Raw genomic sequence first — 27,690 nt, forward strand, 5'->3', positions numbered from 1 at the left:
AGTGAGCGAATAGAAACAAGCACATGACGATGGTAGCGCAGAAAAAAAAAGTTAACTTTCCTCGGCATGCGCTAGTAGTGAGAACAGTGACATAAATTATCCTCCCACCTTCATCCGAGCCAGGCCGAGAAGGGGTCGACAATGATGGCGACCGTCGAACGCCCACGTTAAAGTTCCCTATTCGGGAAGTTCCCGGCAAGGAACGTTATATGCCTGAAGTGTTGTCCCGTTTGCCGGCACGCACTGTGGTCTGGTTACGGAAAGCTGATATTTTCGACCTTTTGCTACTGAACCATGCAATTTTATTTACGATATTTTTAAACACAATCAGTTGAGGGAGTTATGGCTTGTGATGGGGGCGAAGCTAATTCAGTACATAGATGTTGAATACTTCCTATCAAATTTATATAAATGATTTTCAAGCAATACCTACGTACATTCATTTCATACAAGTTATAATTAAAGGAAAAAAAACCTCTTTAGAGTTAACGTAAATAAGAATACTAAACAAATCTTATTTATGCAATATCACAACAACTGATCCATTGTAAGTCTCTAAAGATTGGATGACTTTCTTCGACGAACAATCAACCGTGGAAGCCCTAGAAGCAATTCGGAGGACACGCCACACTGACATAGGCTGGACTTTGCTACCGATGGGGGATCCATACATACATACATACACAAATATTTTTTAGAAAGTTTCAGCAAAATAAGACGCTATTTGAAAGCTGGTGATGAACTTAAAAAATATTAAATTTCTAGAATTTACAAGGTATTCACCAGGTTTTGAAAAAAAATAGCCCGGATTTCTTCGACTGCTGCAAAGTTTGAATTGAAATATCAATTTTTCAATTTTTTACACCTTCGAAAACTTTGTATTAATTGTTTTTACTGCCGAAAAAAGCAATTGAGTCGTTAGATAATTAAGGAATCCGAAATTAGAAATCGAATTACTTATGGTTTATATACTTTCAAAAAAAAAGTCAACTGAAATATTTCAGAATAGTATTTCTGTATAATATGAATTGTTTGTGGTGAGTGATCGCTTAAGTACCGAATTTTATTTGAAAATAATACATCAAATCCTTTCATCCTATTCTACCTTTTCTTATCTATCTATTAACAACTAGGACGAGACTGGCGTCGTTATTGATTCTAAAAGAGAGATAATCGATTTGTGAATGGGCTGGCAATCCATGACACCATTCTTCTGATCTCTGGACAAATTTGATGGCCTCTAGAGTGTCCAGTTCCTGGCCATTTTTGCGATCCCGGAAATCGGGAAATCCGAGCATCCTTTGAAAAATCGTCAACTTTGTCAAACCTGATGGTTTATGTCCCGTTCGTTGGCAGTTCTTTGGCAAAAAAATATGCAAGTGGATGCAAGTGGCTATCCCACAAGCCCCTGATAGATAAATTGGACTTAATGGAATAGCTTGAAACATATCTTCAACGTAGAACTGCTTTCGTCAGGCAAGGTCACATCAAATCTCGAAACGTTATGGTTCCATCCCGTGTTTCTCAAGGCAGCCATCTAGGTCCACTTTTGTTCAACCTCTTCATGAACAACCTTTGTGAATTTATCCCCTCCGAATCAATTTGTTACGCAGACGATCTCAAAATGTACCTGTTTCAGATCGTCCTAAGAGAAAAGGTTCTTCTTTAGTGGACTGTATAAAACACTTGGGTACGACCGGGGAACACTTCAAAAACTTGCACTAAGTCTGATTGTCCACTGTGGGTGCAATTAAGGCTACACTGAACTGTTCTTCTATCGCACTTTCTTCAATAAACCTCTACTTGAGGTTCTGTGATATTGATCACAGGTGAATTTTTTTCACTTAAAAAACAACCGACCGATTTGGGACACCTTAACATTATTTCCTAATTCAAATTCAAACCTAGCCGACGAGGTAAATAATTGTAGCAGATGTATACTGTTTGGAGGTTGCTGCGAACTAACTTTATTGCTTTTATGCTGACTAGCTCAATTGACTCAACAAGATCATATGATCGGTGGATTTGAGAGTGAGTTTTCAGGAGAGAATTCACTAAATAGTTATCTAGTCGCTTGGAGTGGCACTTGTTTTAAAGCAGGCATGTCAAACTCGTTGAGGTGTGCGGGCCGCATTAAAAATTTTCTATGACGTAGAGGGCCGCAGCCAAAATCATTTAGAAAACATAACATATTAGTTTCGTGAAGATTAGATACAATACAATGGAATATAGTTATAAGTAAACTCGGAATGAATTTTTATGAAAGCTTTTAATGTTTAACATTCTTATATTATAATGCATTACATTAATTGCAAGGCATTAATTGCATTGTCCTGACATCTTTTCTGAGATACAAGTTTAATAATATCAGGTTGAAATTTATTTGTCACTGACACTTGCTTTATTGATGATAAATTTGTATCAGATAATCTCGAACGATGAGGAGTTTTTGTAGCTTTCATTATGGAAAAAACTGCTCACATAGGTACTTGCAAATATAGCAAGAATTCTGGCAACAAATTTCCGTAACTCAATGTAGCATTCAGGCAAGTAGCTGTAAAATTTTGGTACAGCCACTTCAATGTATTTCGCTTTTAATAAAGAATCGCACTGCAGCTCTATCAACTCTAGTTGCGAATTATCAGCAGCATCAGGAGCAAACGAAAATGAAGATACAAACAACGAAAATTTTTGCTCGTATGAATTAAAGTCACGAAAACGGCCTATGAATATGTAAAATCTAGTAACGATTCTAGATGAAGTACGTATTTACCAAATGATGCAGCCTCATTTGATCTTTTCAGTTCTTGACACGTAGAGAAGTGCACAAGGTTTTCTTTAAAAATTTGGTTGATCCATAACCGTAACTTCGCTTAAAAGTTTTTTCCATCATCACAAGCAGTTATGATATTTTCTTTTCTTTTCCTTGAAGCTTTTAGTTCAAATCTTGCAGGTGGCCAGTGAGATCAACGTCAAATGCCAAATCCTGAACCCAGTCGTCTGCTTGAAAATGTTCAACAGATTCACTTTTCATTTCCAAAAATAATATTACTTCCTCTCGTAGCAAAAACAAATCTCCCTAATATTTTTATTAATAATAATAATTATATTCTATTATATAAATCAAATTTATAGTATCTGAAACTGGTTTTAGCACATGTTGGAACTTCAATTGCTTTGCGCATAATATGCCTCTTGGTGAATAATTCCCCCAACCATAACCGACATCATGTTTGAGTTAATCACTCAAACAATTAGTTGTATTAAAATCTTTATTCAGTGCTTATTTCAGATTTTTATAATTTTATTTTCATACTCCAACTTCCCAAAAAGTATATGGAAAATCGCACAACAAAGAAACTTTGAAACTCGAAAATAGCGTTTGTGCACTTATACCCCTTTGGCTCTGAGGGCCTCATATGATGTGATAGCAATTGTTTATAAAAAAAACTGAACTTTATTTATTGACGTCAAGTTTCAAATTTAAAATCTGAATCCAAATAGAAGTCAAAAAAATATCTGCGAAGAGCAGTTTATTGGTCAGATTATAGAAAAAGATAATTTTATGAACAGTAACTGAAGATATTAAAAAAAAACACAATTATGTTTTTCATTTTGCAGTATTTTGAAAACTGCTCTAATCAGATTTTCGGATTTTTTTTTAATTCAGTGACCTATATGGTGTTAAAAATGACTCTCAATTTACGAATTAAAAATATTATTAACTAGTGTTATAAAAAATGTATGCTGTTTATACTCATGTATTTATTCGGATAGGTTTGAAACAATAAGAAGGCTCCTGAACATGATTTTGTTCAATTCCGGTGCCACCAACACACTTACCGCAAAATTAACTGAACGTTAGACAAGTGGTCACTGAAATCAAATTATTCAGAGCTACAAATTTAATCACGGAAAATTTTTGATTATTTAGGATGTGCATTTTTACAATGAATAATGTTGATATTCACACTTACGTACATCTTTAATTTAAAAATTATCAACATATGTCTGTTGTTCCTTCGGTAAAACAAAAATAATAGAACTAAAATACTTGGAAGATATTTATGTCGTTTACGCTATGAATGCTTACACACAATCTTCACGGAAGTGGGAATCACCTCAACATGTGGTTCAGAGCAACAATTACACGTGTTCTTCTGAGAGGAAATTTGAGAATCGAAAAACATTTGCATTAAGTTGAAAACGTAACATTCAACTTTAATTTTTTGCAGTAATATTTTACATGAAAATCATTGGTGTTTTTTTTGTGACAATTTAAGACGGGGCTACGCGGGCCGCATTGTCCAAGGCCGCGGGCCGCATGTGGCCCGCAAACCCCCAGTTTGACATGCCTGTTTTAAAGCAACAAATTAAGTACCGCTCAATAGCTCACATTTAGCTGTAACGGTGCCAAAAGTAAAAGCAGTCTGATGATATTTTGGTCAGGAATACTGTAACATAGTCACATTTCGTAAAAGGAACATAAATAAATCGACGTAAAATTCTAGTTTACTTGTTTGTTTGTCATTTAGTACAGTAGTCATATAAACGCCTAAAGTTAGATAATAGAAACATTTTTGTTAAAAGGAAACACATAAAGGGGCCGTTCACATACCACGTGGACAACTTAGGGGGAGGGGGGGAGTATGGAAATGTCCACGCTTGTCCACGGAGAGGGGGGTAGGGGTTTGGGTCATGTCCACGTGGACATACTTACTGTTTAAATCTTAAAATTACAAAGCTTTCCAGTTTAAGTTTAAACAATTAAAAACCACTTGAAACCAAGTAATAAATATGATTACTTAGAAATTTAAATTTTTTAAAATTATTCTATATGAGGTAATGCTATTCCTTTTTATTTAAATCACCCATTCCAATAACAAATAGGCAAAAAGTAATATTTTCTAACTGTCAAATGAGTTTTTGAATAAAAAACCAATTTCAAGTCTGTCCACGTGGACATTCGGGGAGGGGGGTAGGGGTTTGCCAAATGTCCACGCTTGTCCACGGTGGGGGAGGGGGGTGTCAAAAATCTCATTTTTCTGTCCACGTGGTATCTGAACAGCCCCAAAGTGCCCATCCATTCGAACTCGTCTCACTGAAAAGTTTACCGGATTTACTCCAGCTTCCGTATATGAATGTATAGTTATTTGTTTGTATTTGTTTGTAATTTCGTGGATCCAAGGGTCGTCGGAGACGATCGGAATATCAAAGGAGGGAAAGGGAAAAAACTCTTTTGGATCGGGGGCAAATTTAGAGTATTGTTATCCGAAGAATCGATGACGCCTTTCGGAGGTCATTGACTTCCGTTTCGTGTAACACAAGAAGACATGCGCAAACTGAGGAATCCGCGATCTGCGTTCTTTCACTTTGACCCCGACCGTGGTATCAGCAGCAGCGAGAGTCCTTTGACATTGTTCCGCGTTGTCTTAAATGTAAAAATGAGCGAAGTGCCCTTTAGTATTTAAGTTCTTAATGTTTTCTGTTCCTTCCGTAAATAGGCTATCAATAATTAGCTAGCTAGGTAGTGTCGGCGGTAATTTGTGTGCGAGGCAGCAAAATACAGAAAGGTATAAATAATGTGGAAAAAAAACGTGTGTGTGTGTGTGTGTGTGTGTGTAATGAGTGGTTAAATTTTAAAAAAACGTGTTCGACGTTCTACCTATATAGCGATTACCGACCGCCGCACTTCTAGCGACGCACAAGTGGCAGCCAGGTATCCTGGCCCAGAATCTCGTCGACCGCCGGTTCCCAACGCAAATTCCGGCAGCCCGGTAGGGGTTCGAAGTTTGGTTCCCGACTCGAATCCGAGTGGGAAAAGAAGCTGGACACGACCGTCAATTCGTCCCTTCCGGAACGTGAGCTGTCAACCAAAGCATTCCGAAAAGGTAGTACTCTACTTTATCGACCAACAAAAGCAGTGAGTACCCATAAAAAACATGCGCATATAAATATAAATAACCAAATGATCATTTGATGAAATCTAAACCCACACACGAAATATTTCCGGACCATGATCGCAATTCGCATGGCTCCGTGATCGAATAATCTGGCCTGAAATTATCAATTTGAAAACCGCACACAGTTGAGGGAAAGCGTAAGGGAGGAACAAATTCGAAAAGTTATAATCTAACCTAGGTTAAATAAAAATTACAATGTCACACTGTACATAGTCCTCACCATTAATGTCTCACAAATATATTCAATGCTCCCCATCAATATGTTTATGTTAAATTAGTCGCTAGTGCTTTCCCAACATTGGTCCTTAGGTCTAAAGGGTTTTTCGTTCGTTCTATTTGTTAATTATTTAGTTGATTTTTTAGTCCGGGATAGACTGCTCGGGAAAACAGTCTCCTCACTGTTGCTCCTATCACGTGTTTGGAGAAATTTGAATGACCGCTTTTCGACCAGTGATGAGAAGCGCAGTTGAGCGTTTTTGAAACGGATAGAACGGCGATATTTTGAATTTGTGTTTCGAGAAAACTTCCTGCGTGTTCTGGTCTAACCGATCGATTCGTATCCACGTTTGGATATTAATAAGAAAACCCGTCATCGTGCCATCGCTAAAACATTGGGAATCGCGAATTCCACGGTGTCGCGAATGATTAAACGGTTCAGGGAACGGTTGAACACCGATAGAGAGCCTAGAAGTGAAGGAAAAAGTATTCCGCACAACACCAAAAATCAAAACCGCGTAGTTGGGACCTTCAACCGAAACCCGAACGCCTCCGTTCAGGATGTGGCTAAGAAGCTGCACCTGAGCCAAAGTTTTGATCAGAAGGCCAAGGTACAAAAGGCCCTTTATCGCGACGAGAAGCAGAACAAGTCCGCCAAAACCCGTGCCAGGAAGTACCTCAACATGCTGACGAAAGTTGAATGCTGAGTCATGGACGACGAAACATATGTGAAGGCCGATTTCAAACAGATCCCTGGCAACCTGTTTTTCACGACCAAGGATAAGTTCAGAGCTCCGAAGCATGTCCGCAAATGATAAAATGATGTATGTATAATAGCTATTTTTTAATCCCTGAAAATTTGATGGCAATCGAATGAAAACTCGAATTTTGCGAATCAATTTTGTGTGTGGCAATTTCATCGTGAACACCATTGTATTTGTTGTGTCTTTAATTTTATTTTCTTTAGGATATGTGATCTGTTGATGTACAATAAAAAATTGTGAATTATGGACAATAAAATGACAGTTTTAGCTGCTGTATTTCAAGCTGCTGTGAAAAATAGTTTATTGTTCTACGATTCCCAACACTTTGTTTTAGGAATATTATGCAGTCGCTAGTTAATTTCAAAAATCTAAATCAAACTTCTGTTTCGTTGTTCAACACATTTTGAATCTTCTCCTCCTACAACGGAAGTTGCTGAACAAAAAGTTGTATTTCAGTAATTTGCTTCCCTGTCCGAAAATTAAATATCGACCAGCGAAAACCGCCAAAATTTCCCGGAAAAACTGGCATCGACCGACCATTGTGCTGCGGCATCAGCCTTCCCGAAGCTCTGCAACGAGTCAAAAAAAAAAACAGTGTAATGTTTTGCGGTTCTACTCTTCAGCCCCTCTGGCCATCATTTTGCTGGGGATAGTTGCTCTGAAAGTGGAAATGTGCTGCATAGTTGTTGTACTCTCGCTCTAGTAGGTATGTATACGGTGGCGTACCTCTACTAGGGTCAAATGAAAGGAAAAAAAAACTCAACGAGAAAATGTAACCAACTTTTATGGCGGCGTCTGGTGTAATTTAGTTAATACCGGACTCTCATTCACTCTCACTCAAGTGGAGTTCACTTAGGACCAAGGTTAGATAGGAAGACCAAAAAAAATGGTTGGTCCAAAAGTTGCTAAGTGCTGTTTCATGAGGGGTCGTCAAATTCGCGAGATTGAGTTATGACTGGCAATATGGGGTCGGGATGCAAATTTTCTGCCAGAATGAACGAGCGCTTTTTACTCTCACCTTTTTTTGGTCGCTGAATGGAATAAGAGCGGTAAATGTCAGATCTGGATTGTCATTGCGCTCGGTCTTCGAAGTATCGTCGTCATCATCACCATAATTCATTCATCATTCACTCATCCATGCGTCTACCCACACTTCAGACTGGGATAAACTCGTAAAAATTTGGAAATTACCGGATGCTCTTCAGTGGCTTTGGTCCATGTCCAGCCAGAGCTTGGCAATGAAAAGAAGAGTCCGGGATTCATTTGTCAGTAATATTGACATTCGTTGGTTAATGAGCGCACTTGATGGACTTGGTGGCTGCTGGTTCAACGGATTTAATATTCTAGGGGTTTCAGTCAGCTCTTTTGACCTTTTTGATGGTGCGTAAAATGGAAGGTTTTCATTCATGTATGGGAGTCAGGGTTATAAGAATATTTTCGAAATTTCTGCTGATTATTTCCTGTAATTGGTGGTTCGCTTAAAATAACTTTTGCCTCGAAAGCTGCTGATCGCATTATTCATTGAAGATGCCTTCAAAATTCAACTTAGCAGAATTTGAGTTGTTTGAAGCCACGTAAACAAATACGAAATCAGCGTTGTTTGTATGGTCGCATCAATCAAGCTAATCTTAATCAGGTAAACGGAGTCAAACTCACCACTGAAGTAATTAGATATATTTCGAATCTGTTTCGTCGGTGGATGATTGTGTTTTCTCACTCCAAAGAGATGCCAGAGTCTGACCCGAAAAACCACAACGGCTACCTTATCCCGATGTGTCTGATGCTGTGTTGTGATGAAAGAAAAAGGCGGCGGGTGAAGAGAACTAATGACAGCTTCCGCTTCGCTATAACGACAGCTCAATGCCAAACAATCCACCGGAGCTTCAGTAGACATTGGTAAAAATAATAATAACTGTAGTTTTATCTGAGAAAAAAAACCAAAACACAAATAAAAATAACCAGAAAGCTTCATACTATTGACACAGTAAAGAACATTGTCTTTTCAAAAATCTCATAACAGTAAAAACATGAGTTGATATTTTGAACAGCATATTTTTCAATATTTTTTTTTCAAAAATCAGATTGTTTGAACTTTCAGAACAGAAAAAAAACTGTTATTTCCACTTTTTCTGTTTGAAAACTTAAAGCCTTTAATAAATTGTAAATTTGTAAATAAATAATTTATTCTATTTTCTTATTCTCAGTCTATAATAATTGAGCCTAATAATAATAGTTCCCTTCTTGATAAGGGAGATTTTCAAAATTGTCAAAATTGTCAAAATTGTCAAAATTGTCAAAATTGTCAAAATTGTCAAAATTGTCAAAATTGTCAAAATTGTCAAAATTGTCAAAATTGTCAAAATTGTCAAAATTGTCAAAATTGTCAAAATTGTCAAAATTGTCAAAATTGTCAAAATTGTCAAAATTGTCAAAATTGTCAAAATTGTCAAAATTGTCAAAATTGTCAAAATTGTCAAAATTGTCAAAATTGTCAAAATTGTCAAAATTGTCAAAATTGTCAAAATTGTCAAAATTGTCAAAATTGTCAAAATTGTCAAAATTGTCAAAATTGTCAAAATTGTCAAAATTGTCAAAATTGTCAAAATTGTCAAAATTGTCAAAATTGTCAAAATTGTCAAAATTGTCAAAATTGTCAAAATTGTCAAAATTGTCAAAATTGTCAAAATTGTCAAAATTGTCAAAATTGTCAAAATTGTCAAAATTGTCAAAATTGTCAAAATTGTCAAAATTGTCAAAATTGTCAAAATTGTCAAAATTGTCAAAATTGTCAAAATTGTCAAAATTGTCAAAATTGTCAAAATTGTCAAAATTGTCAAAATTGTCAAAATTGTCAAAATTGTCAAAATTGTCAAAATTGTCAAAATTGTCAAAATTGTCAAAATTGTCAAAATTGTCAAAATTGTCAAAATTGTCAAAATTGTCAAAATTGTCAAAATTGTCAAAATTGTCAAAATTGTCAAAATTGTCAAAATTGTCAAAATTGTCAAAATTGTCAAAATTGTCAAAATTGTCAAAATTGTCAAAATTGTCAAAATTGTCAAAATTGTCAAAATTGTCAAAATTGTCAAAATTGTCAAAATTGTCAAAATTGTCAAAATTGTCAAAATTGTCAAAATTGTCAAAATTGTCAAAATTGTCAAAATTGTCAAAATTGTCAAAATTGTCAAAATTGTCAAAATTGTCAAAATTGTCAAAATTGTCAAAATTGTCAAAATTGTCAAAATTGTCAAAATTGTCAAAATTGTCAAAATTGTCAAAATTGTCAAAATTGTCGAAATTGTCAAAATTGTCAAAATTGTCAAAATTGTCAAAATTGTCAAAATTGTCAAAATTGTCAAAATTGTCAAAATTGTCAAAATTGTCAAAATTGTCAAAATTGTCAAAATTGTCAAAATTGTCAAAATTGTCAAAATTGTCAAAATTGTCAAAATTGTCAAAATTGTCAAAATTGTCAAAATTGTCAAAATTGTCAAAATTGTCAAAATTGTCAAAATTGTCAAAATTGTCAAAATTGTCAAAATTGTCAAAATTGTCAAAATTGTCAAAATTGTCAAAATTGTCAAAATTGTCAAAATTGTCAAAATTGTCAAAATTGTCAAAATTGTCAATATTGTAAAAATTGTCAAAATTGTCAAAATTGTCAAAATTGTCAAAATTGTCAAAATTGTCAAAATTGTCAAAATTGTCAAAATTGTCAAAATTGTCAAAATTGTCAAAATTGTTAAAATTGTTAAAATTGTTAAAACTGTCAAAATTGTCAAAATTGTCAAAATTGCCAAAATTGTCAAAATTGTCAAAATTGTCAAAATTGTCAAAATTGTCAAAATTGTCAATATTGTCAAAATTGTCAAAATTGTCAAAATTGTCAAAATTGTCAAAATTGTCAAAATTGTCAAAATTGTCAAAATTGTCAAAATTGTCAAAATTGTCAAAATTGTCAAAATTGTCAAAATTGTCAAAATTGTCAAAATTGTCAAAATTGTCAAAATTGTCAAAATTGTCAAAATTGTCAAAATTGTCAAAATTGTCAAAATTGTCAAAATTGTCAAAATTGTCAAAATTGTCAAAATTGTCAAAATTGTCAAAATTGTCAAAATTGTCAAAATTGTCAAAATTGTCAAAATTGTCAAAATTGTCAAAATTGTCAAAATTGTCAAAATTGTAAAAATTGTAAAAATTGTAAAAATTGTAAAAATTGTCAAAATTATCAAAATTGTCAAAATTGTCAAAATTGTCAAAATTGTCAAAATTGTCAAAATTGTCAAAATTGTCAAAATTGTTAAAATTGTCAAAATTGACAAAATTGTCAAAATTTTTAAAAATTGTCAAAATTTTTAAAAATTGTCAAAATTGTCAAAATTGTCAAAATTGTCAAAATTGTCAAAATTGTCAAAATTGTCAAAATTGTCAAAATTGTCAAAATTGTCAAAATTGTCAAAATTGTCAAAATTGTCAAAATTGTCAAAATTGTCAAAATTGTCAAAATTGTCAAAATTGTCAAAATTGTCAAAATTGTCAAAATTGTCAAAATTGTCGAAATTGTCAAAATTGTCAAAATTGTCAAAATTGTCAAAATTGTCAAAATTGTCAAAATTGTCAAAATTGTCAAAATTGTCAAAATTGTCAAAATTGTCAAAATTGTCAAAATTGTCAAAATTGTCAAAATTGTCAAAATTGTCAAAATTGTCAAAATTGTCAAAATTGTCAAAATTGTCAAAATTGTCAAAATTGTCAAAATTGTCAAAATTGCCAAAATTGTCAAAATTGTCAAAATTGTCAAAATTGTCAAAATTGTCAAAATTGTCAAAATTGTCCAAATTGTCACAACTGTCAAAATTGTCAAAATTGTCAAAATTGTCAAAATTTTCAAAATTGTCAAAATTGTCAAAATTGTCAAAATTGTCAAAATTGTCAAAATTGTCAAAATTGTCAAAATTTCCAATATTGTCAAAATTGTCAAAATTGTCAAAATTGTCAAAATTGTCAAAATTGTCAAAATTGTCAAAATTGTCAAAATTGTCAAAATTATCAAAATTGTCAAAATTGTCAAAATTGTCAAAATTTTCAAAATTTTCAAAATTGTCAAAATTGTCAAAATTGTCAAAATTGTCAAAATTGTCAAAATTGTCAAAATTGTCAAAATTGTCAAAATTGTCAAAATTGTCAAAATTGTCAAAATTGTCAAAATTGTCAAAATTGTCAAAATTGTCAAAATTGTCAAAATTGTCAAAATTGTCAAAATTGTCAAAATTGTCAAAATTGTCAAAATTGTCAAAATTGTCAAAATTGTCAAAATTGTCAAAATTGTAAAAATTGTCAAAATTGTCAAAACTGTCAAAATTGTCAAAATTGTCAAAATTGTCAAAATTGTCAAAATTGTCAAAATTGTCAAAATTGTCAAAATTGTCAAAATTATCAAAATTGTCAAAATTGTCAAAATTGTCAAAATTGTCAAAATTGTCAAAATTGTCAAAATTTTCAAAATTGTCAAAATTGTCTAAATTGTCAAAATTGTCAAAATTGTCAAAATTGTCAAAATTGTCAAAATTGTCAAAATTGTCAAAATTGTCAAAATTGTCAAAATTGTCAAAATTGTCAAAATTGTCAAAATTGTCAAAATTGTCGAAATTGTCAAAATTGTCAAAATTGTCAAAATTGCCAAAATTGTCAAAATTGTCAAAATTGTCAAAATTGTCAAAATTGTCAAAATTGTCAAAATTGTCAAAATTGTCAAAATTGTCAAAATTGCCAAAATTGTCAAAATTGTCAAAATTGTCAAAATTGTCAAAATTGTCAAAATTGTCAAAATTGTCAAAATTGTCAAAATTGTCAAAATTGTCAAAATTGTCAAAATTGTCAAAATTGTCAAAATTGTCAAAATTGTCAAAATTGTCAAAATTGTCAAAATTGTCAAAATTGTCAAAATTGTCGAAATTGTCAAAATTGTCAAAATTGTCAAAATTGTCAAAATTGTCAAAATTGTCAAAATTGTCGAAATTGTCAAAATTGTCAAAATTGTCAAAATTGTCAAAATTGTCAAAATTGTCAAAATTGTCAAAATTGTCAAAATTGTCAAAATTGTCAAAATTGTCAAAATTGTCAAAATTGTCAAAATTGTCAAAATTGTCAAAATTGTCAAAATTGTCAAAATTGTCAAAATTGTCAAAATTGTCAAAATTGTCAAAATTGTCAAAATTGTCAAAATTGTCAAAATTGTCACAATTGTCAAAATTGTCAAAATTGTCAAAATTGACCAAATTGACCAAATTGTAAAAATTGTCAAAATTGTCAAAATAAGGCGACTCAACATAAATCAATAACATTTAAAATCATGATTTCATCAAAACTTATCAAATGATTTTAAATCATATATGTTTTCCAAAAATCCTTTTATGATTTATTTTAAAAAATTGCTCTAAAAATTTCGTTTTTCAGGCATAAATAATTTACAGTTACGGTATAAAATTTTTTAACAATTTTTTTTGTTAATTTGCCAAATAAAATGAAAATATCCCATATTTGGTATTAAATTTCCGGGCAAACCCGGATAAATCCAAAGCAATCTGGCAACCTTACCTTAACCTCTTCAAAGCAGCAGCACCAGCCGTTCTTCGTTAGTTTCGAGAAAAGGAAAACAGCCGACAGCTGCCAAACGGATCCGGACCATCTTTTTTTCCCTCCTGTCCTCAGCTGAAGAAACATTCTTCTAATGACATGGAAATATTCTGTTTCGGAGCGCAGAGCAGCCATAACAAATGTTAATACAATCATGGTGCTAATGATGATTGTGATGATGACGATGATGGCTACATCCCATTTGTTTTTTTTGGGACTGTGTTTTCTTTCGGGTTTTTTTATTCTTTTGAAGGTTACCCAGAGCATTCTCTTCTCACAAAACAGTCAGTGAGGGTTGGCTGAACTTTTTTCTGTGAAAACCAAAATTAAATGATAAAAATAAAAATTGAGGAACAGTATTTTTCAATTGCAAACTATCAATGTGAGGAAAAAATTGAAAACTTGCATAGCTATTATGACATATGCCAAAAATATATCCCTGCTACCTTCAACAAGGCGTTTAGTAGCACTGAAGCAGCCCCAACAATTACACATTCTTATACTTACAAATTGGGGGATGAAATGGAACTTGGCCATAAAAACAAAGACCAAACCCTGTAATGGACAAAAAGCAGAGCCTAAAGCCCCTACCGCAATCGGAAGGACTGAATCAGATTGTCTAGGGGCGAGTCGTAAGCCCATGGTCTCGCCCCAAAAAAAAAACAACAAACATCGGTCGAGACGACGCACCCCGAAATGAAACATTAGCAAATGGACTAGCAGAAGGAAATGTAGATAGATCCAGCATCCTCGCTTTGGAATGGTAAATTGAGCTAATTATGGTTGTTTTAGCGCGTAATTGTGTCACCAAGAAGCGGAGAGTGAAAGTTATGGAGTTGGTTGGTGGTTTTTGCGGCTATTATCTTTGCATCTGGATTATCTCCTGGACCAGCCTTAATGTAGGAAATTACGCAAATTACACCGTAGTGGAGAGATAATTGAACTGTTGTCGGAATGATCTTTGAGTTCCAGTTATTTAAAGGCTGTTAAGGAGACAGTTCGAAATCTGGTTGCTTTCATCTTTTACGATGTTGAGTTTGAATAAGCTTAGAACTTTATAAAATTATATTTTACGACTGGTTCTTAAGATCTGAAGAGCCAATTTTGAATGTGTGGATTTGAATACTTTCTGATGATGTCCTTTAAATTTTGAATGCTTGTTTTTGGATTCGATTGAAAACCGAAGTTAATTTTTAACTTTTTCTCTTTTATTTGAAAACAGCATTCTTTTCTCGGATACTTCAGTAGTGGCACACGCATAACAAAAACTTTCGAATCGATCCGGGTTTCGCAACATGGAAAACATCCACAAATATCACACCAAAATAAAGGTAAAAAGCCATAAAACGATATTATCAGGCGACAGTAAACAGATTCCGTTTGTCGTCGACGCACGGAAATCTTTTAGCCTGAAACACCCATAAATTTTGCTTCGCATTTTCGGAACGTGACGCAAAAATATGTTAAACAGCACGAGGGATATCCGATATCAAAACCGCTTTTCGAAGAAATATTTATTCTCACTCAAATTTCACCGAAGACCATCGATACTTTTTCACCACACGCCACGTCTTTTTCCTAAGATAAATGAAAAAAAAAACCAAAAAAAACCTTCGCTGCTTTGGGACATTTTATAGCCTTCATTTTCCCTCATTTCAGTTTTGTTGTTCTCAAAAAATCACATAAAATACTTCGGCCATTCTTTCCGGTTTGTTAATAACAACCTTCATCCGATTGTCACTTTTCATCCATAAATAATGCCAGATGAATCTTTCTGGCACGTCCAATAAATTATTCAAGCCAGCCTCGAGATCATCAAGAAGCACCACCCCGGAAAGAGTCGAGTTGGGAAAAAAAAAATCAATTCAAATAAATTTGCACGAACCCAATTTCTCGGAATAACAAACTTTGCACACTTTTCTTTCAAATTTTCCCCTCCACCGATCCAGTCACCGGAACCGACTGAAAAAGAGAGCTTTCGGAAAAGTTTCATTCCAGTCGGTAAGCGGATCATCATTTAGTAGCGGTTTATTTCATCGCTCCCAAAATATTTTCCACACTTCTAGGGAAGACATTCGTTCGCCCTTTTTCCCATTTTTTTTCTTTACTTTCTCGACATTTCCACAAGCTCCTTCCAGAGTGAGTGACATTAATTGACTTTTCATTTTCACTACCACATGACATCAAAAGTGGGAGCGTGGCACAGGGGATATAATGAAATTATATTGAGGGTTGAAAAATCTATGTGGAAAAAAATCACAAACGTGTGTGTGGGAATGAAATGAATCTATCCTCAAATACCATCACTTATTGATAACATAAGAAATCATTCATTCACAGTAGCTGGAAAATCTTAAGAACTCGGTAGAAGGTTTTTTTTTTTCAATGTTTAATTATTCGAAGATGAATGATTGGAATTGAAACGAAGAATAAAGAAAATTCTCATCATCGTTGAGATTCAAAATAACGCCTTAGAGTTCGACTTATTGCAAACAAAAGATAAACGATTGAGACGTTTTTGACGTTTATGATGTTTTTGACAATTTCGACAATTTTGACAATTTTGACAATTTTGACAATTTTGACAATTTCGACAATTTTGACAATTTTGACAATTTTGACATTTTTGACAATTTTGACAATTTTGACAATTTTGACAATTTTGACAATTCTGACAATTTTGACAATTTTGACAATTTTGACCATTTTGACAATTTTGACAATTTTGACAATTTTGACAATTTTGACAATTTTGACAATTTTGACAATTTCGACAATTTTGACAATTTTGACAATTTTGACAATTTTGACAATTTTGCCAATTTTGACAATTTTGACAATTTTGACAATTTTGACAATTTTGACAATTTTGACAATTTTGACAATATTGATTTGATTAAATTTGAAGACCAAATTGAGATAAATGTGAAACAATTGTTTAACACTTCGTACACAATTTCAAATAGTTGTGAGCCAATTCAGTTTATTGGTTTGTTTCAGACAACTCTTTTTCGATTATGGAACAATTTTGGAACTGTTTTGACACGTTTTGCAACAATTTTGTTTAGAAAACTTAATGGTAATGGTTAGATGATTTGTACTATTAGAAAACAGTTTTGGCCCAATTTAAAGACAATTTCGACACAATATTAATACAGTTTTGAGGAAAACTGTTTAAAAAAGTGGGGCACTATGAGACTGTTTTCTGATAAAATTTCGAAACAAATTTTTAGACAATTTTGGCAGAATTTAAGGGAGGAGAGAGTTTGTTGACTGTTTGATGACAATTTTTTTTTAAAGTTTGATTCGAATCGATCCGGGTTTCGCAACATGGAAAACATCCATAAATATCACACCAAAATAAAGGTAAAAAGCCATAAAACGATATTATCAGGCGACAGTAAACAGATTCCGTTTGTCGTCGACGCACGGAAATCTTTTTGCCTGAAACACCCATAAATTTGAAACACCTGAAACACCCATAAATTTGATGACAATTTTTTAAAAAAGTTTGATTAAATTTTGAGACAAATTTGTTCCGTTTTGATGAAATTTTTATACACGTCTGACGAAATTTTGAAACAGTTCTAAGATAAGCAATAAACAATCAAAAGTTCATTCTGTTACTATTTTTCGCCAATTCAATGACAATCTTAAGATGATCCGTACTTTTTGAAGTAAATTTTGACACAATTAAAAGACGTTTCAAAAAAAAACTTCTGCAAAATAAGGAAACAATTCTGGAACTATTCCAAAACTAAATTGAGTATACTTGGAACTTCTTTGAGACTATTTGAGGACACTTTGAGAAATTTTTCTGACATTAATTTGAAGAAAATCCTACCACATTTTTATGCAATTTCCAGAGAATTTGTTACCAATATTAATTAAATTTGTATTCGCCATAACTTTGAAATAATTTTTATATCGACTTGAAGCATTTTCATTACTGTTTTGAGAATTTTTCTTGACAATTTGAAGTCAATTCAAGGATAATTAAAAATGATCTTATGTTTACCGAGTGCAATACCTTGTTAACTAAAGTAGTTTTTCAATTTTAATACACTCAAAAGAAAATTCAACGTGGAAATGGCTAAACCATGAATTTTGGGAAACTTAAAATTATATTGACAGAATTGTTTTTGTCTTAAATAATAAATTTTAATGTGTTAATTAGTGGAAACGCTGTGTATCAATCAATTTTTATCATTCGATGTACCGTCAACTGGGGCATCATGCAACACTTTTCAACTTCAATGGCTTCTTAAATCTTAATGCTTACACATAATCATACCTCTTGTACACCAAAAGTTTTAAAGTTGATAGGACACCAAATTGACGAAGTCTGGAAAATTATTGGTTTAACCAGTTATTTTTAAATTAACAAAATCATGCGATTTTCACCCTACTAAGAAAAAGGGGTTAGTTGCAACAAACTCTGTAATTAATAAAAAATAGAATGAAAACGTTTGAAAATTTATAGCTTTTGATACATTTGTGATGTCATAACGCATAAAGGGGTGACCCGATGGCATCGCACGTTTTTGTTTTTAGTTCCAGTGAAAATTATCAATTATTTGTTTATTTAAATTGGAATTTTGTGAAAATCAATTTGAAAATGTTTTCAACGCGCTGACGGATGTGTGTATAATGATTAAAAATCGAAAGTTGCTCCTGAAAGCTTGTGGTTTTGGTTTTTTTATGCTGCCTTAAATTTTTGTGTTGCTGGGCAAGAAAAATTAAAGAGTGGATCTTTTAGACAGTTGGGCCTAGAATTTGTTTCCTAATAATTTTAGGATTTTCACTTTTAGTGATTGTGTTTTGTACGTCCAATAAATGAAATGCTTTTAAGTGAAGAAAGGTAGTCGTGATGATTCGGTTAAAAAGCTGGGGGCCGTGGTTGAGTTTGGAAATGTTGTGGGGAGGTTAGTTTTGTGGGAAGTCCCTAACTAATAGTTCAATGCGTGCTGTGACCTATGACAAAAACAATTTGTCGTTTCTGCTGGTGGGTCGCTGAAGCCAACAAATGGCTAAATGATAAGTATCTTTTCGTAATAGTTAGAATTTGAATGGTTTGATTATGTTCATATTAGTTTAATATTTAGTTATTTTTAATGTTTCCATAAAAACTTAAAAGATTTGTTTTGTTTTCAATTAACTCAAGTTTTATTTCAATTTTGTTCTGTTGTGTATGAGTTAAAAGTATACATCAACGTGGAACTGATAAAAGACTGAGCTAAATCTGGTGACTGAAGGAAATGTACAATTAGATAAAACAAATTCTTTCTAAATGAAAAGTTATTATTTTGATTTTAGAACATGAATGGTCCCTCATTGAGCAATATTTATCTTCTATAAGAAAGCTTCCTTTATTCTTCTTAACGGAAGACTGCTTTATTGATTGCTGAGAAAACCTTTCGAGTTCTAAACAGATCTCGAAAGTTTTTTTTTGTATTTATTTTCTTTTTGTTCTTTTTTTCTTTTCAAGAGTGAGCAAAGGCACTTTATCCTTGGTCGATGACCAGAAATAATTGAACACAGAAATCCAGAACAGAAATAATAGCTTAGCAATTTCCAATTCTTTTACTACACCAATTCTTCAAAATCTTCTATTCTAAGGTTTTGTAATTTCTGTGTACAAAATAAATCATTTCAAGCCACTGAAGAATTGTCCCTGCGATTGGCTTAATCACTATACATTAAGCTTGGTTTCTTCATCAAGGAGCATTTTTCTAAGCATGCTTCCAACGATACTGCCCATTTGAAACGTATGGTACTGGTGGTCCACGTTTCTTCCTGTTCCTGTGTTCCGGTTGTCTCTGCGTTCTCTGCTCCATGGTAGGCCCAACCACTTTGTGTTTTTGATAATTTTAATGTTTTTATATTAAAATAATTGAAAACATGAACAAAGACAAGAAGAACAATAACTCATTCATTGTTCTTTGGGACTCAGACATAAGTTCTGGCTATGGAAGTACGATTAATGATTAGTGATTAGTATTTGTGATGTCATAACGCATGAAGCACCAATTGCAGTAATTTTTGGTTTTGTTCGAAATCAACTTTACAGTTTTTCTGTCGAAAATGTTTCTAAGAAAAGAGTGTTAATCGGCTGCATACATTTACCTACCTACCTAAGGGTCCAGCGCCGATTGACCGGCGCATAGGGCTGAGATAAAAGATCTCCACTGCTGGCGATCCGGAGCCAGCGTCTTCACTTGCTGCCAGCCAAGGTTCTCGTCAACTGTGCGGATTTCAGCGGCTAGACTACGCCGCCACGAGCTTTTGGGCCTGCCTCTTCTTCGATGCCCATCTGGATTCCAATCAAGCGCCTCTCTGTAAATCTCGTTTTCATCTCTTCGCAGCGTGTGCCCAATCCATCTCCACTTACGTTCCCGAATCTCGATTTCTAGCGCCTTTTGATGACACCGGCGATGAAGTTCAACGTTTGAGATCCAGTTGCCAGGCCACCAAGCGCGGATGATGTTCCGCAGGCAGCGATTCACAAAAACTTGCAGTTTTCGCGTCGTCACCGCATATGTGCACCAAGTTTCACACCCGTACAGCAATACGGATTTGACGTTTGAGTTGAAGATTTGGATCTTAGTTCGAAGAGAGATCTGGCGTGACCGCCAGATGTTTCGAAGACTCGCAAACGCAAATCGGGCCTTTCAGAACCGGGTTTCGATGTCCTTCTTGGTACCACCATCAGGCGTAATCTGGCTACCAAGATACTGGAAGCACTCCACTGTCTCAACCTGTTGTCCAGCTATCACGAAATTGGAACGATTTTCTGTGTTGATTTCCATCGACTTGGTCTTTCCGACATTGATTTTGAGACCTGCTGCCTTGGAGCTTTCGGTGAGGTCATCGAGTTTGCTCTGCATGTCTTGTTGTGTTTGGGCGAGCAAAACAATATCGTCTGCCAGGTCAAGGTCGTTCAGTTGCTCCATGGTTGAAGGATTCCACGGCAATCCTCGGTTTCGTCTACTGTCAATCGATCCGGTCAAGATCTCATCCATTACGATGAGAAAAAGCAGCGGTGACAAAATACATCCTTGTCTCACTCCAGCAGTTACCGGGATTGATTCGGACATGACACCGTCGTGCAAGACCTTGCACGAAAATGCCTCGTACTGTGCTTCGATGAGATGGACTAGTTTCTCTGGGACCTCTCGTCGTCTAAGAGCAGCCCAGATGTTTTCGTGGTTCAGTCGGTCAAATGCTTTTTCCAAAATGCATACATTTAGGGGTAAAAAAATACTACAAAATATTCAATTATCTTAAATCATGTAAATAAATCTTAGGATGGATGAAATTTGAATGTTAACACACGCATAATGCAAAACAATCATATCCCAGCATACGGAAACGCAAATTATGAGATTTAGTTCTGATTTTCATTTTGTTGCATTTTGCCCCAGACAGCTAACTGAATTATAAAAATAGTTATTTAAGATAATTTGAAGATTGTCCGAAAAATATTTATCCACCAACAGTGTTGGTATAGCATTTTTTTTTTTGGTACCTATCACTGCGACCAGTTAGTTGATCTATTGTGATATGTCCCCTGTTTAATGTATGCTAAGTCAAGGAAGATCACTTTCATATATTAGATAGTGTCCCTATCTTGAGATTTAGCATTTTCTCAATCCGGTATAACCGCTCTTATGAAGCTGTTCACCTTTTTAGGACCAATTACCACAGCCGATTCATAGCTTTTTTGGAATGATTTTATTTCAAAACAATCTCTGTAAATTTTGAAAATATTTTCTTTCCGTTCTGATTAAGACCAAAGAATTTTAATTATGTACGATAATTTATATGAGAAAACAAAATTTTTCTTTCATAAATCACCAAAAACGTACTGAAAGTACATTTGGAAAAAATAAAAAAAAATCAAAGTTTTTTTTTTGTTTTTTATTGCTTCTAGGATGTATTTGAAAAATTTGTTTGTTATATATTATTTGTTTGTTTGTTTAACAGATCCAAAAAAAAAAATTCAAGGCGTTTGCTAGTAAATCTTGTTATTGTTTTTTTCGTTCCTTTGGATTCACATTTCAAATTATTTTAATCTTTAAAAAAGTAGCTTAAGTAGCTTTTTCTTGTAATCAAAAAAAGTAAAACGTAAAAGGATTTTTATTTCAACATTCAAATATGTGAACAACTAATGAACAAAATTCAATAAAAACATCTTATATTTTGCACTGACTTTGGTGACCCAAAAAGCTTCGAAAAAATACATGGGACCAAAAAGTCATTTATTCAGCGGTGTAGTGGATTATGTGTAATTTATAGTAAGCATTGAAATGACAAAACCGTTGCCAGAAGTGATTTTGGAAATCAATTTGATTTTATTTTAAGATAAAATACATATAAGGTTTTTAAATTCCTTATTCAACTAAAAAAAATTGAAAATGTCTCCCCCACTTGACATCTTCAAACCGATATCGAAACCAAACATTCATTCCAACAGGGTATTAGCCAGCGCCACAATCATCTTCAGCTCCGTCTTAAATTTTGTTTACTGAGAAACAAATAACAACCCGTCCCACCCCTCCCCGATCCCGCCAAACGCGAAATTGCGAAAAGACAATCACTAATCATCCTAAGTAGCTTAGTGCCGGCTTAGGTTTTTCTTCCGATGGAACGACGTAAGCAAACATGAAATATATATCTCCTGATAGACAGTTTCAATCATTGCCATCAATTACAATAAAACCAATCAGTTTTAAGCTGACAATCTTTCAGTATCATCATTTCAGTCCTCTGTTGGCTTTCGCATTCCATCGCTCGGTATTGGAAAACATTCCTGGACGGATTTCTGAAAGGAAGAACGGAGAAAACACTGGTAATTATGCTCAGTAATGTTCTTTCCTGTTCGGTTCGCGCGCTCTTTGCCTCGCTTTGCTGCCTCCTGACAACTTCCGTTGGAGCCTAATTCAATTTCATCCTCGAAATGTCCTATCTCTCTGTTCTGCTTCGTATACATTGGCAATGATGGTTTGTTGGATTGGAGAAGACGAAGGAAAAACAAGATAAAAAACGCTTGAAGAAGAGGCAACCATTCAGAGCGAAGAATCTGTTTTAAGCCTCTCCATTCGTTCAGATCGATTGGGTTTGATGATGATATAAGTGAAATGAGGAACAGCTGGGCAAATACTTTGAAGAATCTGTTCCTGGGAGTTGGGGAAATCAGTCGGCGAAGAAGAAGAGCAGAGGATAGACACTACTTTTGTAGGAAAAGTAGTAGTTTCTGAGCCAGGGAAATCCCCAATGGTACAGTTTTCCCTCCATTCTTTCTCTTCTCGAACTACGTCAACTCGACAACGTGTGAGAAATTCAATTCCAAGCCACGACCCCGGGTGTTTGGTGCTTCTCGTTGCCGATTGTACGAGTTTCGGATTGCCTTGGTCGTCCTGTTTCAAGGTGAAGGAAGTTAGAGGAACGTAAAGCGTGTTGTGGCCAGGCAGAGGTTGAAGAAATACGACAGGAAGAAGCTCCCAGAATGAGTTAGTGTAAGAGCAGATGCCGCTCGGGTGAACACGAAAATGTGAAACGGGCAATCAGTTGTTCAAATAGAGATAACGTTCCGGTGATTTTTTTTTTGCTGCGCCTCATCTGTGCTATCCGATGCCATCAGCAGCCTCTTCCAGGGTTGTGACTTTGGGAATATAAAATTGGGTCGATGAGCATTACTCCTCCTAGTGAGGGGAAGAAGAGCCGGAAAAACGGTACTGGCGGAATGTCGGGAATTTCTCGAAAAACCAATCGATGGAACGTATTTGCTTTCCGGTGTCGTTTGCTCGGGCGATCGAGCTCAAATTGAAATGTTTCAACCCGGTATTCAATTTTGCAGACCGAGTATCTGAGACAAGTGGGACACGTTTTTCGTTTTTAAATATTCTTTATCACGGGTTTTCCATCTCGTTTCTTTTCGGGATTGCTACAATGTTTGAATGACAAAATTCCTATTGTTGACTTAAAGAAAGATAAAAATCTTTAAGTTAATCTTAAGTTTTCAAGCTTTTCAATCTGAAAAGCTTAAATCAGCAAAGCCGACGTGTGCCTGATTTTTTTTAATTCATCAGTTTTGATTTAAATCACTCCATGATAACTGAGGGATCTCCATCATTTTTGATCACCTTATTTGCAGTCTCTTTCTTACCACAGTATATGGTCACTGGAAAATTTAAGAAATATAAGAAAAAAGAATACAAATTAAAAAAATGCCTAATTATGTATTAAAAATAATTCAACGTTTGCTTTGAGTAATCTCTGAAGTAAACAAAATGAATATTTTGAAAAATTATTGGATATTGCTACAATTGAAAGGAGAAAATACGATGCTTCTACGAAAATAACGACAATCGGTCCATTTTCATTTTTCCAACTTTTAATTTTGTTATTATTGAAAATAATGACAAGATTAGCAAAAGTTAAAGAAGTTACAAAATTAACGAAAATGTAAAATTGTCAAAAATAACACAATTTGTAAAATTGGCAACGTGGAAAAAAAAAACGTCGAGAAAATCAAAAAATCTAAAAATGAACATATAGACAAAATGGGCAATTTCTGCCAAATTGACAAAATTGACTAAATGACAAAAATTTCAAATTTACACAAACCAATATAAAAAAAGTAATTTTTGTGATGTGAGATCCGTTTGCGAATTTCAAGTCGCAACCCTTTGGTTTTGCCGTAAGAAGACATTCTACATCAAAAAAAAATTTTTTTAAACCATCAATTGGAAAATTTGAGAACATCGATTTTTCTTATTACACCACATTAAAAAAATTGACAAAAATGACAAAAATGACAAAAATGACAAAAATGACAAAAATGACAAAAATGACAAAAATGACAAAAATGACAAAAATGACAAAAATGACAAAAATGACAAAAATGACAAAAATGACAAAAATGACAAAAATGACAAAAATGACAAAAATGACAAAAATGACAAAAATGACAAAAATGACAAAAATTACAAAAATGACAAAAATTACAAAAATGACAAAAATTACAAAAATGACAAAAATGACAAAAATGACAAAAATGACAAAAATGACAAAAATGACAAAAATGACAAAAATGACAAAAATGACAAAAATGACAAAAATGACAAAAATGACAAAAATGGCAAAAATGACAAAAATGACAAAAATGACAAAAATGACAAAAATGACAAAAATGACAAAAATGACAAAAATGACAAAAATGACAAAAATGACAAAAATGACAAAATGACAAAAATGACAAAAATGACAAAAATGACAAAAATGACAAAAATGACAAAAATGACAAAAATGACAAAAATGACAAAAATGACAAAAATGACAAAAATGACAAAAATGACAAAAATGACAAAAATGACAAAAATGATAAAAATGCCAAAAATGACAAAAATGACAAAAATGACAAAAATGACAAAAATGACAAAAATGACAAAAATGACAAAAATGACAAAAATGACAAAAATGACAAAAATGACAAAAATGACAAAAATGACAAAAATGACAAAAATGACAAAAATGACAAAAATGACAAAAATGACAAAAATGACAAAAATGACAAAAATGACAAAAATGACAAAAATGACAAAAATGACAAAAATGACAAAAATGACAAAAATGACAAAAATGACAAAAATGACAAAAATGACAAAAATGACAAAAATGACAAAAATGACAAAAATGACCAAATTTACAAAAAATGACAAAAAATGAAAAAAATGTCAAAAATGAAATTTTTTTCTCATTTATTACATTTTTGTCATTTAAGTCATTTTTGTTATTTTTGTTGTTTTTGTTATTTTTGTTATTTTTGTCATTTTTGTCATTTTTGTCATTTTTGTCATTTTTGTCATTTTTGTCATTTTTGTCATTTTTGTCATTTTTGTCATTTTTGTCATTTTTGTCATTTTTGTCATTTTTGTCATTTTTGTTATTTTTGTTATTTTTGTCATTTTTGTCATTTTGGTCATTTTTGTCATTTTTGTCATTTTTGTCATTTTTGTCTTTTTGTCATTTTTGTCATTTTTGTCATTTTTGTCATTTTTGTCATTTTTGTCATTTTTGTCATTTTTGTCATTTTTGTCATTTTTGTCATTTTTGTCATTTTTGTCATTTTTGTCATTTTTGTCATTTTTGTCATTTTTGTCATTTTTGTCATTTTTGTCATTTTTGTCATTTTTGTCATTTTTGTCATTTTTGTCATTTTTGTCATTTTTGTCATTTTTGTCATTTTTGTCATTTTTGTCATTTTTGTCATTTTTGTCATTTTTGTCATTTTTGTCATTTTTGTCATTTTTGTCATTTTTGTCATTTTTGTCATTTTTGTCATTTTTGTCATTTTTGTCATTTTTGTCATTTTTGTCATTTTTGTCATTTTTGTCATTTTTGTCATTTTTGTCATTTTTGTCATTTTTGTCATTTTTGTCATTTTTGTCATTTTTGTCATTTTTGTCATTTTTGTCATTTTTGTCATTTTTGTCATTTTTGTCATTTTTGTCATTTTTGTCATTTTTGTCATTTTTGTCATTTTTGTCATTTTTGTCATTTTTGTCATTTTTGTCATTTTTGTCATTTTTGTCATTTTTGTCATTTTTGTCATTTTTGTCATTTTTGTCATTTTTGTCATTTTTGTCATTTTTGTCATTTTTGTCATTTTTGTCATTTTTGTCATTTTTGTCATTTTTGTCATTTTTGTCATTTTTGTCATTTTTGTCATTTTTGTCATTTTTGTCATTTTTGTCATTTTTGTCATTTTTGTCATTTTTGTCATTTTTGTCATTTTTGTCATTTTGGTCATTTTTGTCATTTTTGTCATTTTTGTCATTTTTGTCATTTTTGTCATTTTTGTCATTTTTGTCATTTTTGTCATTTTTGTCATTTTTGTCATTTTTGTCATTTTTGTCATTTTTGTCATTTTTGTCATTTTTGTCATTTTTGTCATTTTTGTCATTTTTGTCATTTTTGTCATTTTTGTCATTTTTGTCATTTTTGTCATTTTTGTCATTTTTGTCATTTTTGTCATTCTTGTCATTTTTGTCATTTTTGTCATTTTTGTCATTTTTGTCATTTTTGTCATTTTTGTCATTTTTGTCATTTTTGTCATTTTTGTCATTTTTGTCATTTTTGCCATTTTTGTCATTTTTGTCATTTTTGTCATTTTTGTCATTTTTGTCATTTTTGTCATTTTTATCATTTTTGTCATTTTTGCCATTTTTCTCATTTTTGTCATTTTTGTCATTTTTTTTAATTTTTGGCATTTTTGTCATTTTTGGCATTTTTTGTCATTTTTGTCATTTTTGTCATTTTTGTCATTTTTGTCATTTTTGTCATTTTTGTCATTTTTGTCATTTTTGTCATTTTTGTCATTTTTGTCATTTTTGTCATTTTTGTCATTTTTGTCATTTTTGTCATTTTTGTCATTTTTGTCATTTTTGTCATTTTTGTCATTTTTGTCATTTTTGTCATTTTTGTCATTTTTGTCATTTTTGTCATTTTTGTCATTTTTGTCATTTTTGTCATTTTTGTCATTTTTGTCATTTTTGTCATTTTTGTCATTTTTGTCATTTTTTAATTTTTTTCATTATTTTAATTTTTTTCATTTTTGTTATTTTTTGTCATTTTTGTTTTTTTTGTCATTTTTGTCATTTTTGTCATTTTTGTCATTTTTGTCATTTTTGTCATTTTTGTCATTTTTGTCATTTTTGTCATTTTTGTCATTTTTGTCATTTTTGTCATTTTTGTCATTTTTGTCATTTTTGTCATTTTTGTCATTTTTGTCATTTTTGTCATTTTTGTCATTTTTGTCATTTTTGTCATTTTTGTCATTTTTGTCATTTTTGTCAATTTTGTCATTTTTGTCATTTTTGTCGTTTTTGTCATTTTTGTCATTTTTGTCATTTTTGTCATTTTTGTCATTTTTGTCATTTTTGTCATTTTTGTCATTTTTGTCATTTTTGTCATTTTTGTCATTTTTGTCATTTTTGTCATTTTTGTCATTTTTGTCATTTTTGTCATTTTTGTCATTTTTGTCATTTTTGTCATTTTTGTCATTTTTGTCATTTTTGTCATTTTTGTCATTTTTGTCATTTTTGTCA

The 27,690-nt window shown here is 32.5% G+C and overlaps 1 protein-coding gene across 1 annotated transcript in view; it reads right to left on the reverse strand.

The window, feature by feature from the left end:
* LOC129751622 (uncharacterized) overlaps positions 1 to 27,690 on the reverse strand; it is a 188,875-nt gene that overhangs the window by 81,978 nt on the left and 79,207 nt on the right. The window lies entirely within an intron of this gene.

Source organism: Uranotaenia lowii, chromosome 3, assembly GCF_029784155.1.
Source record: "Uranotaenia lowii strain MFRU-FL chromosome 3, ASM2978415v1, whole genome shotgun sequence".
NCBI classification, from domain to species: Eukaryota; Metazoa; Arthropoda; class Insecta; order Diptera; family Culicidae; genus Uranotaenia; species Uranotaenia lowii.